This window comes from Ambystoma mexicanum, chromosome 4q (genome assembly GCF_040938575.1).
Source record: "Ambystoma mexicanum isolate Mex_15411 chromosome 4q, UKY_AmexF1_1, whole genome shotgun sequence".
Lineage (NCBI taxonomy): Eukaryota > Metazoa > Chordata > Amphibia > Caudata > Ambystomatidae > Ambystoma > Ambystoma mexicanum.
The window spans coordinates 168,515,274-168,534,385 of record NC_090928.1 but is presented as its reverse complement, the minus strand read 5'-3'; positions in this window follow the sequence as shown (position 1 = coordinate 168,534,385).

Genomic DNA, 19,112 nt, shown 5'->3' with positions numbered 1-19,112 from the left:
AGTTAGAGGAGGGAAGTGGGGATACCAATATAACATCAAGGAAACCGGTTGACAGATTGCAACGCCAAACCTTTAGGATGGCTACCCCTGAGCAAGTGCAGGAGTTAATTGCCGCGGTACAGAATCTTTCCATTGAGATGCAAAACATGAAGACAGAGAACAATCTTCTTAAACAAATGTGGCGGCCCGCAAGCCCCCTACTACTGATTTGCCCCCGATGTCTTTGTCATCAGGGAAGTATGACGGATCTCCCAAGACTCTCAAGGTATTCCATGATGCCTGTAGGGTGTACTTTTCCTTCAGAACCCGCACCTATGCATCCGACCACGCCAAGGTTGGCTTTCTGATATCAAATATGACAGGGAATGCCCTTGCTTGGACCATCCCTCTCGGCACAGGAGCTAATCCAGTGCTTTCAAAATTTTGATGCCTTTGTGGATTTAGTGAAAACCACCTTTGAAAGACCTGAGATTTCCATGGCAGCAGGTGAAGACCTGTTGGACATTCGTCAGGGTCAAACTGACGTATTGTCTTACATTTCTTCATTTAAAAGATTGGCGATGGAAACAGGTTGGTCCGAACAATCACAGTATATATTGTTCTGCCGCGGTCTCCGGGAGGACCTAAAGGATGAATTGGCCCACTTCCCTCATCCTGCATCACTACCGGAACTAATGACTGCAGCCCTTCAGATGGAATTCAGGATGCAAAAAAAGGCGTCAGGAGAGATGAAAGACACGTTCTCCACTTCCAAAAATCTCCTCTCCTCCTTCACCTACGCTCAAACAGCACGACAAGCCTATGCAGATCGGCGCCACTCATTGATCATTGACTCCTGAGGAAAAAAAAAGGAGAAGAGAACAAGGTCTATGCGCTTATTGTGCTTCGGATCGTCACACTGTTCGGAACTGTACTGAACTGCCCCAAAGGCCGGCGGAAAACGAGAACCCTCGATCCTAGAAGGGACGTGCTATCGAGCGTAGTCTTCTAGTCCCTATATTACCATGTCAATTGATTCCTCGGATCCAGCCGAAGACTCCTGTCTCATGGTCTTGTCAGTAAAAGTTACCATTCATGGTAACCAAGTAGAGACCTTGGCACTCCTGGATTTCGGGGCCGCAGGAAACTTTGCTGATACCCTCTGGGTGGACAAGGTTGGTGCTAAACGCATTGACCACAGACACGGACAGAAGGTTGAGGGATTGGATGGTAAACCCCTGTGTTCCGGACCGATTACTCAGACCACTGAACCTCTGCTACTCACGATTCTCCAGAATTCAGCAGTCATCACTTTTGACATAATACGAGCGGCTCACTTCCCTTTGATATTAGGGATCAACTGGTTGCGTCAACACAATCCCAGCGTGGACTGGAAGTCAAATTGTATGCATTTCAACTCTGATTACTGCCAAACCCATTGTTTTCGAGACACACACTACCAGGAGGTAAAGATTACATCTACCCCTCTCCATACGGACATTGGTGTCCATTCTCTTGACAAAATTGTGGACGATTACTCTACTGTATTCTCTGAAGGAGTTCCGATGGCATTGCCCCCTCACAGACCAGAGGACTGTGCCATAGAGTTAATTCCCAATGCCCTAGTACCCTTTGGCAGGATGTTTGCACTGTCCAAGACGGAAAAGGAGGTATTACGGAAATATTTGGACGACAACTTGTGAAATGGTCTCATTAGACCTTCAAAGTCTCCCTCAGGTGCCCCCTTGTTTTTTATCCCCAAACGAGACTCCAAAGATCTCAGGCCTTGCATCGACTACCGGGGATTGAACAAGGTTACTCTCAAGGATAGGTATCCCATGCCGCTCATCCCGGACGTTTTGGAAACCGTCCAGGGTGCAACAGTGTTTTCTAAATTGGATCTCCGAAATAACTATAATTGCTCAGAATACGTTCTGGAGACGAATGGAAAACTGCATTTAGGACACCTTTCGGACTGTACGAATATCATGTGATGCCTTTTGGCCTTGTGAACGCTCCTGCCGTTTTCAAAGATTTATCAACCGTATCTTTTCAGACCTGTTGTTCGTGTCAGTGGTCGTATATCTTGACGATATACTGGTCTATTCTCGGACTATGTCATAACATCGGCTTCATCTCACAGAAGTACTGAAGCGCCTTAAAGAACATCACCTATTAGCCAAACGAGAATAATGCATATTTGGTGTTTCTTCAGTACCCTATTTAGGGTTCATTCTTTCATCTCAAGGCATTCAAATGGACCAAAAGAAGGTAGATGCCATTCTCCAATAGCCAGCCCCTACCTCGGTCAAGGAAGTGCAACAATTTCTGGGCCTGGCAAATTTCTATAGGCGGTTTATACCAAGTTTTTCCAACATCGTTTTGCCCATCACTGGGTTACTAAAGAAATCATCTAAACCATTTATTTGGACCACTCAGGCTGAAGACAGCTTTCAATTCTTAAAGAACAGTTTTTGTAGTGCTCCCATTCTACGCCAGCCAGATCAAAACAAGCCTTTTATCCTAGAAACAGACGCCTCAGCAGCATCTATTGGAGCTGTACTATTGCAAGAACATGATCATAAAGAACACCCTGTGGCCAATCTGTCAAAGACCCTCACAACAAGTCAACAAAACTATTCTGTGATTGAAAAAGAACTCTTAGCCATAAAGAGGGCCTGTGAGGTTTGGAGACACCTGCTGCAGGGGAGCCACCATCCTTTTTTGTTTCGGACGGATCATAAAAATGTACAAGTTCTGCAGTCTATGGATTGTATGAATTCCAGGCAGGCACGATGGCCACATTTTTTCTCTCAGTATGATTTCCACATCAGTTACATCCCGGGAAGCCAGAACACCTTGGCAGATGCTCTGTCTAGAAAGACGCTTACCTCCCATGAAACCTCTATTCACCCCGAGAAACTGTTTCCTAGAAACCGAATTATAGCTACAATCTCCTCCTTTTTTTAGCAGATCAGAGAATCTTCTGCAGCTCACTCAATGCATGACTAAAAAGGACGGCCTGTTTTTCAGCAATCGGAAGATATGGGTCCCCTACAAAACTCTTCAAGAAAACATCTTGTCTTGGTGCCATGACCACAAGACAGCGGGCCATAGAGGGCAAGCCAGTACTCTGGATTTGGTGAGAAGAGCCTTCTATTAGCCTGGTTTACCTGAAGAGGTCAAACAGTATGTTCAGAACTGTAGAGTCTGTTGTCAAAGTAAATACAGCACAAAAAGACTCATCGGATTGTTGCAACAGGATACCATCCCTGATCGCCCGTGGAGTAGTATCTCCACTGATTTCATTGTGGATTTGCCCCATCTGAAGGATGCACCTGTATAATGGTAACTGTGGATACTTTCACCAAGTTGGCTCACTTCTCTCTGCTCCCTGGCCTCCCGACAGCAGATGGCATGGCATTGGTTTTCATTAAGGATATTTTTAGGCTCCACGGCCTTCCGGACAAGATTGTGCCTGACCGGGGAAGCCAGTATGTGTCCAAATTTTGGAAATCACTTTGCACCGCTCTTAACATCCAGCAGGCATTATCGTCTGGCTATCATCCGCACACTAATGGCCAGACAGAGCGTTTAAATGCCACCCTGGAACAGTGCCTATGTAGCTACACTAACTTGGAGCAGGATAACTGGGTGGATCTGTTGCCTACGGCGGAATTCGCCTATAACAATGCCAGCCATTCGGCAACTGGGATGTCTCCTTTTTTCTGTTCATATGGGTTTCATCCCCGAACCATTATTCCTCTCACTTCTTATCAACGTGCACTGCCGGCAGTAGAAGAAGTACTGTCCCGGATAAAGGACACCCAAGAAAAGGCAAAGGTAAACCTGATGGATATTCTTAAGGCCTATAAAAGTCAGGCCGACCGACATCGGCAGATTGTCCCTGATTGGAAGGTGGGTTCAAAGGTATGGCTTTCTACCAAATACCTTCTGAGATGGTCTCACCCATCTAAGCTGTCTCCTAAGTTCATTGGGCCCTATCCTATCACTGCTAAAATCAATCCGGTGGCTTTTCGATTGAAATTGCCTCACATTCTAAGGCGGATTCCCCCCGTGTTTCATGTCTCTCTTCTAGAAAGGGCCAAACCATCTTGCAGGGCTAAAACTTTACCGATTCTCTCACAGTCCCCTGATGCCCCGGGGTATGAGGTTTCCCAACTGCTGGATTCTAGGTACCATAAAGGGCGCCTGGAATACCTGGTGCATTGGAAAGGATTTTCTCATGCGGAAGACTCCTGGGAGCCCTTGTCGCACATCCATGCCCCGGTCCTTCTTAGGAAGTACCATCGGTTGCATCCCGGTAAAGCGGGAGGGTTGCACCTTGATGGGGGGCATCCTGTCACGTGACACGTTCCCGGCTGGCGTCTGTGGTCCCAAGTACGTTTTTGGACTTCGTGACTCCTGTCACGCTCAGCAGCTACGTGCACTCGACGGTCTAGTCTTTCTCAGTTCTAGTACACGTAGTGCTACTTAGCCACGCCTCCCTTTCAGTCCTACGCGTTGAAACCGCTCTCAGTCAGCTGTGCTCCCTTGCTGCCGTGGCTTTGCTATACGCTGTTGTTTGCTCCTCTGAGCATTCGCTAGCTTCTTTCCTCTTTCTTTCCTGCCTTCCCTTTTCTTGGTTCCAGTCCTCTCTTGTTTTCCTCTGCTTTCGGTTTTGGGGCTCTTTTTTACCGCTCTCACTGAGGCTTCCTCTTGCGGGAGACTCAAGCAGCGAACGAAAAAAGAAAAGCATTACCGAGCTCATCGATCTCTCAGCCCCGTGGAGGAGGACTCACATACTCCAGGTGAGGAGTTAGAGGAGGGAAGTGGGGATACCAACATAACATCAGTGAAACCGGTTGACACGCTCACCATTTACAAACCTAAAGAACAGCATACATTACCCTACTCTGTTGGTTAGTAGATGACATGTGATATTCTAAATCCATCCCCCTGCAGATGACCTAATAGGGCAATGAGTGAAAGAGTAAAATCAGCACCTTGTGGTAACAATAGTAGACACACTAATATCCTTTGTCATGACCCCAGACATCTTGGCATGCTTGACCTTTGCAACTACCACATTTACACAAGTTGCTGTCTCCATTTCTCATTCTTCTAGCTAGTCAGAGGACAGAAACTGTTAGTTTTCAGGACACTCATTTCACTTGGAAAAATGTAACAGCAGCCCTAGTCTGTAATTTCTTGTAATATTTTTCTGTTACCAAGCCACTCCACCACAAACTTGGCCATCCTAAGAATTCAATGGAGGGCAGTAGATCCAAAACATGCTTGAATATTTTAGCAGTGCCTCAACCCGAGGTCTAGTTAACACCAGAACATGTCTTTTTGTAACTTTTGTGTTTTCATTTGACTAATGCTCAAGACATTTTTTTTTGTGAGAAATGGTAACAGGAACCTCATCCCTGAAAAAATAACTAATATGATTAATATATGCACTGCCTTGCTATCCAGCCACATAGTCGGCAACTTGAAATGATCTCTTGGATGTAGCAGAAACAAGGCCTAATCCAAAATGCCAGAGACACTAAAACAACATGGCAACAAAAAACAACAATAAAATGGCAGAAAACCCTCATGTTTTTAGTATTGTTGCAGCTTGTGTTTCCCTTTATATTTAGGGAGTTGCATTTTTATATTAACAATACAATTCAAATGTGGGGAAACCTTACAGTCGCAACAGTCAAAGCAGCAAGGTTCGAAACTGCAAGATTCAAGGTGGAGAGACTTCACATAGCAGGATTGAAACCTTAGATTTCCACGTGGTGAACAAATGATGAATTCAAGCTTTTGTGAGTATGTTGCAACATCCCTTACCTTTTGTCAGTGGTCCTCTGGGTCAAAGAGAGTTGCTGCAGTGTAGGGCTGGGTGCCGGCAAACAGGCAAACAGCAGTCACCCTTGTTCACTGCTGTTCACAAGCTGCCTGGGCAAGACTGCTCTGGGAGGGACCTGTAAGAGTGATGTTTGGGTTACATGACCCCAGCAGCACCAATCATGGCATGGGGAGGTTGGGCTTGGGGAGGGTCGAAGGCATGTGCATGGGGCTTCTTTCTTTTAATTAAAATGGAGGTGCTGGGGCCACCGTGGAAGGGGAGGGCTTAGGGCTATGTCTTTTTTAAAATTTAAATGGAGGGTTGAGTTCACAGTGGAAGGGGGCACGCTTAGGAAGTATTTACTATAATTAAATTTAGGGGCAGGGGTCGCAGTGGAAGGGGGATGGGCTTGGGGCTAATTAAAATGGAGGGGCTGGGTGGGGGGCGCTGTTGCGCGCAGTAACAATGGCTGCCTAATCTGTTAGCTCTCGCACCGTCACAAAATCCTGCATTTATTCATCCTTTCAGAAGCTGCCGCAAACCGTAGGAACTGAGGCACGGGTGCATGACAGACCCGTCCCTGATGCCCGAAAATCCTGGAGTGCTGCGACGTGTAACGCCAAAGTTCTGGGAACTGGGAACTTTGCCGGCCCTGGGTACTGGCGCAATTCGCCTGGAGGCTCCGTGAGGCAGCAGCCAGAGACCGAAGTCGCGGTCCGGCGCTAGGCCAGGAGGGGGCGGGGCCTGTTGGTGTGCTCCGCGCCCAGCGGCCTTATACAAAGCTCCTGAGGCGCCCCGGCTGTGGGGGAAGAGAGGCGTCCACATTAGGCACTGCTGCCGGGTCGGAGCTTCAGTGACCCCGCTTGCCCTGTGGCACTTCGCTGGAAATGACGGGACAACGAACTGTCTGCCGACACTGAGACCGTGCGGCCAGGAGACACGGACCGCTGCTCGCCGCGGAGGGAGAACTGCAAGGGCGGCCACGGATACAGAGACCCGGGGGCTCACCGCCCAAAATAAAATTAACATCTGCCAGAGCTGCTGTGGTCCGTTCCATCAAATGCGAGGGCAGTGCGCACTCCGGTGGGTATTGTTTGGGTGCTGTAGTAGCCTGTAAAACCTGGCCTACTACCCGCGCCCGACCTCGCATGTCAGGAGAAGGAGGTGCAAGGTGTGGAAAGCGGGAAGGAAGGGGGGTGATCCCCCCACTGAATCAGTCTGCTGCCCACTGATCTGGATTGCAACTGAGGTGCTGGCTGTACCGGACTGCCCTGAGGTGCACACCCAACCCTGATCTTATATTACCTCACCAGGCAGTGGTTACTTTTTGAGACTCTGCATTTAAGAAAGGGGTAAGGTAGACTGGCATAATCCCTTACCTTTGCCTTGGGGCTGGAAATCCTGAGACGCTCCCCAGAGCTATACTATTGATCAGTGGTGCAGTACTACGTGGGAGGGCACAGTCCACCGGAGCCAATACACCAGAAGCCAGGTGACACGGTGGAACGTTGTACTAAACCCACGGCCGGGGGAAGATACCATAGCACAACATACAGGGGCCAGAGACATGGGTGAACCCCAAAAACTGGGAAAGGCAGGCAGGACCCCCAGTAACAAGAAGAAAGGCCCCATGGACGTATACACTGCCAGTCAAATGCAGTCTACCGCCTCAGATATGTCTGCCAACAGCAAGGAAACAATGACCTCGGAGACTGGCAATAAAGATGATAGATTAACAACAATCGTCCAAGATGGCTTCCAAGCAGTAAACACTAAGCTGGATGACATAGTCTCCACCATTGGCTCCTTGAAGGCCAGGGTTGATAAAGAGAGTGCACGTGTAACTGAGCAGAACAGACAATAAGCACCAATGAAGATGCGATTGCAAACCATAGTCATGACATAACCCAACTCAAGGTGGCAATGGCGACAATGCAAAATAAAGGCGAGGACCTCGAATCCAGATCGAGGCATAACAACATCCGAGTGGTGGGCGTAGCGGAAACATTTGGAAAGGGCCAGATGGAAAAACAACTCGAACTCCTTCTTAAAACAATGTTCGGCCAGGAAGCATTCTCTGAGCATTTCTTTATTGAAAGGGCGCATCGTACACTGTTCCCGGTCCCCAAGCCTGGGGCGCCGCCACGTAAATAATTGCAAGGCTCCTCAATTACAGAGACAGGGACTTGATTTTGCGTATGGCTAGAGAGGCTGGAACATTACACTATGAAGGAAACCGGATTCACATATACCCAGACTTTTCGGCTTGAGTTCAAGCAAGCAGAAGATCCTACGAGCCGGTCAAAAAACTCCTGAAAGAACGACAAATACCATATGCCCTAATGTTCCCCGCTAAGATGAGGATTCAGCATGTGGGCAGGGCGCATTTTTTCGAGTCCCCTGCTGAGGCCACGCAATACATTGAAGCTTCTATACCCCTCCCACCCAGGGGAGGTAGACCAGCCAAAACAACAGACCCAGACCAGAAGATTAAGGTATATTCTGTGTGTCACGTTGCTGTCCACACTGCTGCACCTCCTTGGTTGACCCTTCATTATGGCGGCTGACACCCATATGCTAGGCGGTGTTGTGGATTCGATTGGGTGGTCATAGTGTCTCCCCCACTATGTACAACATCTTCACGAAGCCCTTGTTCGATGATCTAGATAATCTGGGTGTCACCTACACTAACTATGCGGATGACACTCAGATTCTCATACCACTTTCAGGGGATTATGAACAAGATTTGGCCTTGGTGAACAAGATTTATCTCATCATTCAGGCATGGATGGCCACCCACGGGCTATGCCTGAATGATGACAAAACGGAACTCATCATACTGGGGAACACACAAAACATCAATAGACTAAAAGAAGAATACTCCTCCTTCGTCATAGACGGTAACACTATCAAGGTGGCAAAAGAGGTAAAAACATTAGGGTTTTACCTTGACTCCCACCTCACCCTAACCAAACAGGTGAGCGCAATGGCATCCAGCACCGCATATACCTGCAAGCTGATTAGAGCCGCAAAACCATACCTATCCACTGCCAACTGCCTAACCCTTGCTCGAGCACTAGTGCTGTCGAAATTGGACTATTGCAACGCACTATATATAGGGGCCAATAAACATACGTTGCAAAAAATTCAAACACTACAGAACAATGCTCTCAGAGCTGCCTTAGGAATTCCAAGAAGGGAGCATATTTCAGAGGCCAGAAGACAATCCAACTGGCTCTCCACAGCGGACAAAATCAAACTCAAGACAGCTTCTCTAACTTTCAAAAGCATCAACCATCTAGCACCCAAATACCTAGCTGCTAGATTCAACAGAAAAATCTCCACTAGACCCACCAGAGAAGCATACTCCAACCAGTTAGTGATACCCCCATTTAAATTAAGTACGGCCGGAGGAAACAGCTTCCTGGTCAAAGCTGCCCAGCTTTGGAACTCCCTCCCGCCCGGCTTGAGATCTACCCAATCCTACGCTCTCTTCAGATCTAACTGTATCAATTGGATCAAAGAAAATGACCGATAGTCCTACCCTACACCAACATAACCACTGTTCTACAGATGTACTATGTACATAATTATATACTCTCTATCTTCCTACTGCATATTTCCTGTATATTTTATGCTATATGTATATATTATGCACAATGTATATTCTCCTTACTGTCCTGCATTATTTAATTTCTACGATGTATAACCACTACTTGTAAACATGCGCAACCTGTAAAGTTTAAAGTATCCTTGAACAACGCGCCCGGTTACCCTCGGGTCTGGCGCGCGCTATAAATAATAAACAAACAAACAAACAAACATATGATGCAACAGACTACCCCTGGAATGATCCAGAAGTTTGTTTGGGTACATCGTCAAGTTGGGGTTGATGATGAGGGTGGGAGGATGAGGGGAGGTGGGGGGAGTTGGTTGGTTTTTGGTGGAAGAGATCTCGCCGTTGGGAAAAGTTCTGGTAACCTGGAAAAGAGAGACCCAGGGTATGGTTGTTTCCGCTGTTGACAGTTTATTTTATGTTCTAAAAGTTGCTGCACTGGGACTGGCGCTGGCCAACTGGCACATACGGCACAACTCCATTGGTCATGGATTCGGAAAGATTTGTTATTACACAATACTGTTGGTGGGATGAAAGTAAAACTACTGACTTGGAATGTTAGGAGACTGAACAACCCGGTGAAAGTTAAGAAAAATTCTAACTATGTTACTAGACATAGCCCACTTATACTAATGCTGTAAGAGACACACACAATGGGTAATAGTAACCTGCATATAATGCTCAACGTTGCGCTTGACCCTATGTTGGATAGATCCTCCAGGGTTAACAGAGCCCCTAGTAAAACTGCCTCCGCCCTGGGAAGCGTTATTGCACAGTTGTCAATGGCGGACGCCTGGCGGGTGAAGCATCCAGGAGACAGGAGATATACTTATTACTCGACGGTCATGACTCTGAGTCTAGGATTGATTACTGGTTTGTTACATCAGCCATGTCCTCTACGCTGCAGAATTGTGAAATATTGCCCCGTACGTTCTCTGACCACTCCCCTGTTATGATGGAGTTGAAGTTGAAGGACACCCCTTGCCCTGCTAGAAGATGGAGAATGCCAAATGGAATGTTGGGTGACCCCGGGGTGGTGGAAACACTGCATGTCGAGATAGCAGAATTCTTCACCAACAATGTGGGAACTGTACATAACTACTCCACTGTGTGGGAATCATTCAAAGTTTGGGTGAGGGGGATATTGCTGTCTAAATCTGTTGGTATGTTGAAGACATTGAAAGCAAACTAGAGACACTGGGGGACAGATATACTCGAACACGGAATAAGGAAATACTAGTGGATATACATTCACATCTACAAGAAATCGATAAATTGGCCACCAGGGAAGTTCACTACATGGCAGCCATCGCTAGAGCACGTAGGTACGGAGAAGGTAATAAGGCTGTACATAAAGCAAAAGTTGAATGGTAAAATTGAGGCAAAACAAACTCAAAGTTCGTAAAATTGGTGAGTGTCATATACATGGAATTAATTTGTCAACAACTTGTTTTTTGAAAAATGGTTTTGTCATTTGTTTTTCAAGTTAAATAATTAACTCTTTTGTGAATTAAGAATATAAAATGTATGTTTTCCCTTCTATTTAAGAAAAGACAGCAATTATATCTCTCCTGCAGATCCTTTGTGAAACTAACAAAGGTGAAACACGTGTAGAGAGAAAAAATTGAAAACAGTGCTGTATATGAAATAAATACACCAGGGATTTTGAAAAAGTAACCAAGTGTGAAGAAAATTATTTGACACTCATAAGAATTTGAATATTTTAAAGGGAGTCGCAAGTGGAAATGTACACAAATTTGAAAAATGACTTAACCCTACCTATGGCAATCTAGGTATTGACACAATACCACAGCTGACAAATCCTACAATCATAAAAAAGCTAAAAAGAAAGAATTCACCGGGAACAAAGTCCAGTAAAGGTTGCCAAAAGAGTGTTTAAAGGACTTACAGATACCCATCGATGACGAGAAATGGCACAGATACTGTTCATTGACTAAAAGGATCTCCCTAAACGCTGGCCTGCGGTTAATCCAATTCAAGATACTGAACAGGCTACACTATACCCCAATTAAAATAGTGAAATTTACCCCTAATGCGTCGGATGCATGCCCCAAATGCAATATGCCGCAGGCTGGAGACTTTCATATGTACTGGGAGTGCCGGATGGTGCTGCATTTTTGGGGATAAGTTGCTGAAATGCTTGGAGAAATCACTCAAATCCCCCCAGACCTGAAGCCCCAAAAATATTTATTTGGAGACATAGGCAAGTGCTCCGAGAAAATTAGACGATTGTTCAATGTTGCATGCGCAATTGCTAAAAAGTGTATCCTATTTAAATGGAAAAACATGAGCCCACCTGATATGAACCAATTTATTCGTGAACTGACATGTAAATGAATCAGAAGAACAATATGTAATGTCCCGGCCCGCAGCCTGCAGACCTAAAGACATATGGGGCCCTTTCAGAACCTATCTATGCAACCAGTCCTCTGATGGTGACGAATCTATGTAATTCCGTGTAAATGTTATAACCATGATGTCTATAAACTGTTCTGAAATGTATGGTGCAGGAGGCAAAGTGCTATGTATCCCTATGCTGCTGTTAATAAAAAGAGTTTGAAAAAAAAAATGGAGGGTTGGGTTTGCAGTGGAAAGGGGGTGGATTTGTTTTTATTTAAAATGATGGGGCTGGTGTCACAATGAAAGGGGGCGGCTTTGGTCTTCTTTTATATTAAAATACAGTGGCCGTGGTCACACAAGAAGGGGGTGGGCTTGGAGCTTCTTTTTTAAATTAAAATGGAGGGGCTGAGGTTGCAGTGGAAGAGGGTTGGCTTGGGGCTTCTTTTTTTGTAATTAAAATGGAGGGGCTCGGGTCGCAGTAGAAGGGGGCTCGGCTTGTGCATCATTTTTTATTAAATTGGAGGGGGTGAGAGAAGACATGATACAATATAAATGTTGTACTGTGTAAAGTATACACTTGTATGTTTTAATGTTGAATACATTTAACACAACTGCTTACATTTATATTAACATATTCGTATGTATAGTACGCTAGTGCCCAGAGTGGTACTTGCATATTAGGTATAGTTATTTGTTTGTAAAGACTGCCTACTTTACATCGCGTTGATCACCGTCTTCAATTGAAGTGATTTATATTCTCAATAGGCATGGTCAAATAAGTGGCAAATTTGTGCGAAATTGCACATGCATTATTTGTAATGTAAGTACAGCAGAGTGTTTCTGTATGTTGATTGGTTGATGTACATTACACATGCAGAGTTGGTTATTATTTGCACATGCAGTTTGTTAAAGAAGAAGTTGTTAAGTTTGTGGTGCCATTTTCTGAAAATAGGACTCCAAGTAAGCTAGTAAGCAAAAGTGTTGTGTATATAGTATGTGTTTTTGTCTTGAATTGTGGAAGTTGGGTACGCAAATATTTGTCAACATCAGCAAATGTATTTAGCATTACGCATGCATGTGTATTTGTCGTGTTGCTGCGTTATTCAAGTCACGTGATTATAAGGATAGGTGCAGCGTTAGTACAGTGTACCTGCACACAACATTTGTAGTATGAAGTACATATTGTGCATTGGGCATATGTGCTCATGTGTTTCTTTGCATGTAATGCAAATTATTTTAGTTTATGTTTAGCATGACCTTATGTATTTTTAGGCACGTGATTATTATTGCATTACGTATGTGTGTTTATATGTGTTTTTTCTTGTGCAGTTATTTCAATCTTTTTTTTTAGGGGAAATCTGCGTTAATTGTAGAGATGTTTGCGCCCATTGCCTGGAGCATTATATCCAGAGACTGTTTGGTGAAGTGAAGGTGGAATGGCTTGCTTTTAGAGGTGGCAAATGGCAAGAAATTATGGATCAAAATGTTGTGCATTATGGCAGTGTTGTCAAGCCACCTGATTTTATTTTAATCAATGCTGTTAGTAACAATCTTGGCAACAAAAGAGGAACCAACATTTGTTTTAGCATTAAAACCGATCTGCTTTGATAAGCAGGATTATTTCGAGCAGCAAAAATAATGTTTTTGTGCTTGGCAGCACATAAAGTGTGGATACTGGGAAGTGTGAATCATCGGACAATTAAACATGCTTCCAAAAATGTAAATGGGTGTATATATACATTTTCACATAAATATTACTCACATTGACAATATTTTTCGGATGGATGGGGTACATTTGATGAATGAGGAGACTAGTATTTTTTTAGGCGTTAATCTTTACAGCCTACATTATGTTTCACAGATATGTGCTCCTTTACTCTTATTTTTGGTAGTTTATACTTTTTTTTGTTAATACATGTTTTCTTGGCTAAATTGTGTATTTCCTTGCGTATCTGTGTTTTGTTGCATGAGTGTATGGTGCAATGTGTGTGCTGTGGGGGTTGAGTGTATGGTGTAATGCCTAAACAGTGGTTATGGTAATTTTGGAGGAATAGTGTTACTGGAATTATGTGTAATTCGTTGTTTGAGTGTAAGTTGGAATGTGCACTCTGTGGATGTTGAGTGTATACTGAATTGCATATGCAGTGTGGGTGTGGTTGCATGCTTTGTGTGGTTATGCTAACATTGGCTAACATTGGCTGAATATTGTTCCTCTAATTATGTCTTTTCTTGCTGTGCATTTTGTACTGTGTATGCAGTGTGCGTGGGTGTTTATGTTTGTGTGTGTGTGTATGTGTTGTGTGTGAATTCTATATTTCTTGCTTGAGTGTATGTTAAACTGTGTAGGTACTGTGGGCGGGTGCATATGTTTTGTGTGTGTCTGTGTGTTGTGTGTGAATTGTGTATCACTTGCTTGAGTGTATGTTGCACTGTGTACGCAGTGTGGCTGAGTGTGGGTGGGTGCATATGTTGTTTGTGTGTGTGCGTGTGGTGTGTGAGTTCTGTATTTCTTGCTTAAGTGTGTTGGACTGTGTGTGCAGTGTCGGTGGGTGCAAATGTTGTGTGTGTATATTGTTTCATATGCTCTGTGTACAGTTCATATGCAAATTGCACAGGGTAATATCTGAAAATTGTCAAAGTCGATTTTCTAAATTCTTTTCCAGTGCACCATTTCAAGGTAAAAACATAAATACTGCAAGAAATTAGAAAAATCAAAGTGGTCAATTTAGAGATATTTGGGACCCATTTTTTTTTTTTAACTATAGGAAACCCCATGTTAAAAACTGTTCAAAACGTAATCGAAGTAAATATGCTTTCAACTATCACGCCATTAATGTAGACATCTGAAATGTTGCCTCGATACTGTACTGAGACATTTTTACAGATTGTTCATGCAAGCGTTTGAAAGTTATTGAGAAAAGTCATTTTCTGAAACGCAATTGAGACTTTCATATAAACTTAACTATGCCTTGGTGCTAGCATGAAGTCATAATTAACAATGTTATCTCATTTTTAATATAAACGTACTAATCATTCTTCTAAGCACTGTAATAATTGCATTTAAATTGTTTAAAATGGCAGGGTAGTGGGGCATATTGTACAGCCCTGTCAATGCTCTCTTTTTTTGTTTTAGCTACTAGGAGGCACTAAACTGCCAACTATGTGCCAAAACTATTGCACTGGAGTACAGCTAGAGAGATAGAGAGCAATGTCATATGAGAAGGGACACAAACCTTGTAGGTGTTGTTTGAATATTTACTCACCCATTGACTGCCCATGGTCATGGTAATCCCATTGGCCACCCACTTCCTGCTCCTGCACCACGTAAAACAACAATTTCCTGCGGTCTCTTTCAGCCTGCTTTATCAAGCATTTTGTTGGGATGCAATTCCAATTCCCCAGACATGAGAGGAAGCACAAATTAAGGAAATCCATACAGAATGGACTATAGGCCTATTAGAAAGGCTAGTGGCCTTAGTTACAGGTACACCCATCCTACCTTTGTGAGCAGCAGGTGCAAGAGATACATTTCCGAGAGAATTCCGCGAAGAAATGTAGGGCTGCAACATATAGTGGAAACGCACATTGAGAGTATGACCCATGTGACAGTAGGCAAATATCATGCAGTAGTGCATTAGCTTTCTTTTAGTAATGGCACAGGCAGTAGCTACAAAGCACAGTACAAATCTATTTTACTGCTCATTCATTGCATAATTATTCAAGTTGCACACACATAAATATAGACCCCATCATAGAAGCAACTTGTGGGGCCATTTAGAATGATTGGGCCACTGAAGCACACAGTTTCTTCCTCACAGTAAAATATACTTTAGTCATGTCCATTTTCGAAGGTGCACGAAAAAGGCTGGTGCCCTTGGAAGGCAGGGTATAGAGCCATGCAGGGATTGGTCCGGAAGGAATGGTGTAGCTAGTTCTCAGGCCTCGAGCGAGGAACAATAATCCAGTTAAATGTTGCAATTTAGAGCAAATGAGGGATGAAGAGGTGGGGAGAGAAAAACTCCTGCCGCCCCCGCCCCCTAATAAATGCTGTCCAGAAAATGCAAAACAAACTAAATGCGCCTACACATCAAAGAGCCTATCCCCTGAACAAGTAGTGTTGGGTAGTGTTCATCATGGGGCCATTCATTCCCACAAGAAGATGGAAGTTTTTGCAACATGTGTCCAATGAGAAGACGCAAATGAAGCAGTTAGTTGTTTAGTTGTAAGAATGAGAACCATCAGGGGATGACAACAAATCTGGTCGCATGGGAAAAGGATGAGGTATTCATTTCTTTGGGGAGGAAGGATAGCTCAGGGGCAACGAGTTAGTCTTAGGGGCACGACAACGGTGCGCAAAACACAGGTTTGAATCCTGATGCAGCACTTCAAAACCACTTGCTGGTATTAAGTGTGTTATAAAATAACAATTAGAATTAAATGTCACACTGTCATCACCTCATTGAGACTGGTCAAGAATAAAAGGGGGACGCGCAACATAAGACATCACAACCAATGGAGAAGGGGTTTGTGAGTAACAAATTGTATCACCAGAGTCAACCAATTAAAATGTGGGACTTCACCTAAATTGGACATTAGGTCATGATTACTTGTTCTTGTCTGGTCACAAGGGGAATTTTTAAGCCAATATGGGACATTGATGTACAGACTTATGTAGGGGATTTACATTGTGAACCAATCAATGCACACATATTTACATATGGTTGAAACACTGTCAAAATCATGTCATGGCTTTTTTTCTATGTATATGCCACCATTTAATGATGAAACGTTGAATGAAGCTTGTCTTTTATTCCTGGACGAAACTGCATGCAAGAAACTTTTGTTATTCTTGAAACCTCATGCACTCATTTTTGCTCCATGGATTGATTTTTACTTACTGCAGGTTTTTGGGCCTATCTTACACTTTCCATCTAAGTGCCTGCCAGTGTTTTGTCAATGATATGATATGATATGGCATTTATAATGCGCCTATACACAGGTGTTTCAAGGCATGACAGTGCAGCAGTGCAGTCTCCTGAGAGATAATGACTTAATGGGAACTGTAAACATGCGACTGGTATAATAAAAATGTCTTAACCAGGTCTGCCTTCAGCCACTCGATTTATAAGCACTGTGGGCCTCTATACGGGTAGAGTGGTAAGTGGAAAAAGTGGCAGCAACTGAATTACTGTAGAGAAAAGGACCTAGGCTTATTAGCCATCGGTGTGGGCCGCACACCTGTAATTCCCACGAATGGTTAAATATTTTCGTAATTTGCTTAGTCGAAAAATGTATAATCATACATAAAAACAGTTCACATTATGTATAAATGATATTCTTTAATCCACAAAATTGTGAATTGATGAATGTTTGTCATTGGTTAAACAGCACCAATTAATAGCTTCCTTTTTGGTAGACAAATGAAAAACCTTATGGCTAATGCATTTCAGAAATAATGGTTTCCTTCTTCAGAGCCGGGTGAATCTACGTGAGATTGTTTGAATTATTCTTCCATAATCAAGAAAATCAAAATCATGCAATTGGTGTTGCAAAAAACATGTTAGAAAGGCATTTGACAAGACAGGGTACCCACAATAAACAAAGACAATTTACAAATAACACATAAAAAAGAGAGAGAAAAAGCACATATATCACAATTAGTTGTTTGGGTTAAAGTACTTGTTGGTTGTTGCAAAATCCACATTTCAATTGTTCAATGTACTCTCATCATTAAATGGTGAAACGTAATACTCGTATTCCGACAACATAAAATGCAATCAGCCTCTTATTCTACATGTTCTCAAATATTGTTACTCATATTACCATAGAGAAAACTATACCAAAATGTAATTATAGTTACTCTGTGTGTTATAAGTATCCACCAATAGTTACTGCTATATATTCTTGCTTTACACATACAAGCACTAACCTTTTAGGTGCATCTATTTTCCAGACGCTGTCAGCGCTGGTCAACGTTGTAAGGTGCGGTCGAGTAACGCTGTAACTACTGAAATGAAACGAACGCATACATTAGCGTGTTCGTCTTGTTAAAGCACAATGTTGCACTTATGAGGTTGCTGCTTAATCATTACTCGTGCTTACCTATAAAGCTTTCTTTTGCAATCAGTTCATATAGTCCTTCCGTGTGCGTTCTCCTGAACCGCTGACTATCTGGAATGTGGCTGAAAAGTAAAACGTTGTCAAGGCAACGTATATATCTAAAATGGCTGTACGCTCCATTTTTTCAGTAACTGAATTACTGCCACTTTTACTACTCTGCTGAATTATTCCACATACAAAATTGGCACTAAATCCGCTTACGGAATTAGCCCGGTGAAATTACCACAGGCAGAATTAGCGATGGGACTAGTTCGGCGAGTGGATTTACTGCCAGAATCAGCAATGGTATTTCCACCGTATTACACAGGTCACAAGTGCACCCAATCCACTCAGGGGGAGTACGTAAGGCCCAAACCTGATTTAAACATACATCCTTAGCAACATGCAGCCACAACCAGAAGTGAATTATGGGATCCAAGACATGCTACTATATTATGGCAATAACCATCGAGCCGGCAGGCCATTACCGCCTAAGGTAATTCCAATGGGGCCTGAAGTTATAGGCCCAAGCATAGCGAGGGCCTGAACGGTGGTCCCTGGGGCATTATTTCCTTAACGTGGTAATGGCTCGCAGGAAAGGCGGTTATTGCCACTAGTATTCCGTGGTCTGCAAACTCGGGATACCAGTTTTCCCGAGTTTGCAGCCTCAGAATACTAATGCGCTGACAAAACATTTTCAAGTAGCATTTCTTTTGCTGTTTGAAAAGGTGTTGCTGCAGTATGCGTTAGTTCTAGGAAAACTAGAACGCGCGTATTGCTTCATTAGTATGGAGCAACAGGGTGTCATTTTGAGCCACCTTCATCCGTACTAATGAATGGGAGGAAACTGGCCACCTTGGAAAAGGGAGAAGGGACTACGTGTAGTCCCTTCTCCCTTTCCATGGTCGCCAGAAAAAGAAAAAAAAAGAGAGTGTACCCGGTGTGCGATGCACTTAAGTACGTCCCTGGGATTACAATGTGGTATGGATCGGAAATTAGCCTATCCACGTTAAGTGTATCCAGTGGAATGTCGCCGCTGGGTACTAATATTCATTGAGCTACAGCAGCATGCAAGGCCTCATCAGGGAAGGAGAGCGGCATCACAAAGGTGAATGAGATTGTGTGCTGCAGAGACCGACCATACCACATGTCCGCCCCTCCCCTTGGACACTGATGGAAAACCAATCAGTGACATTCCATCGCCTGGACCGTCAC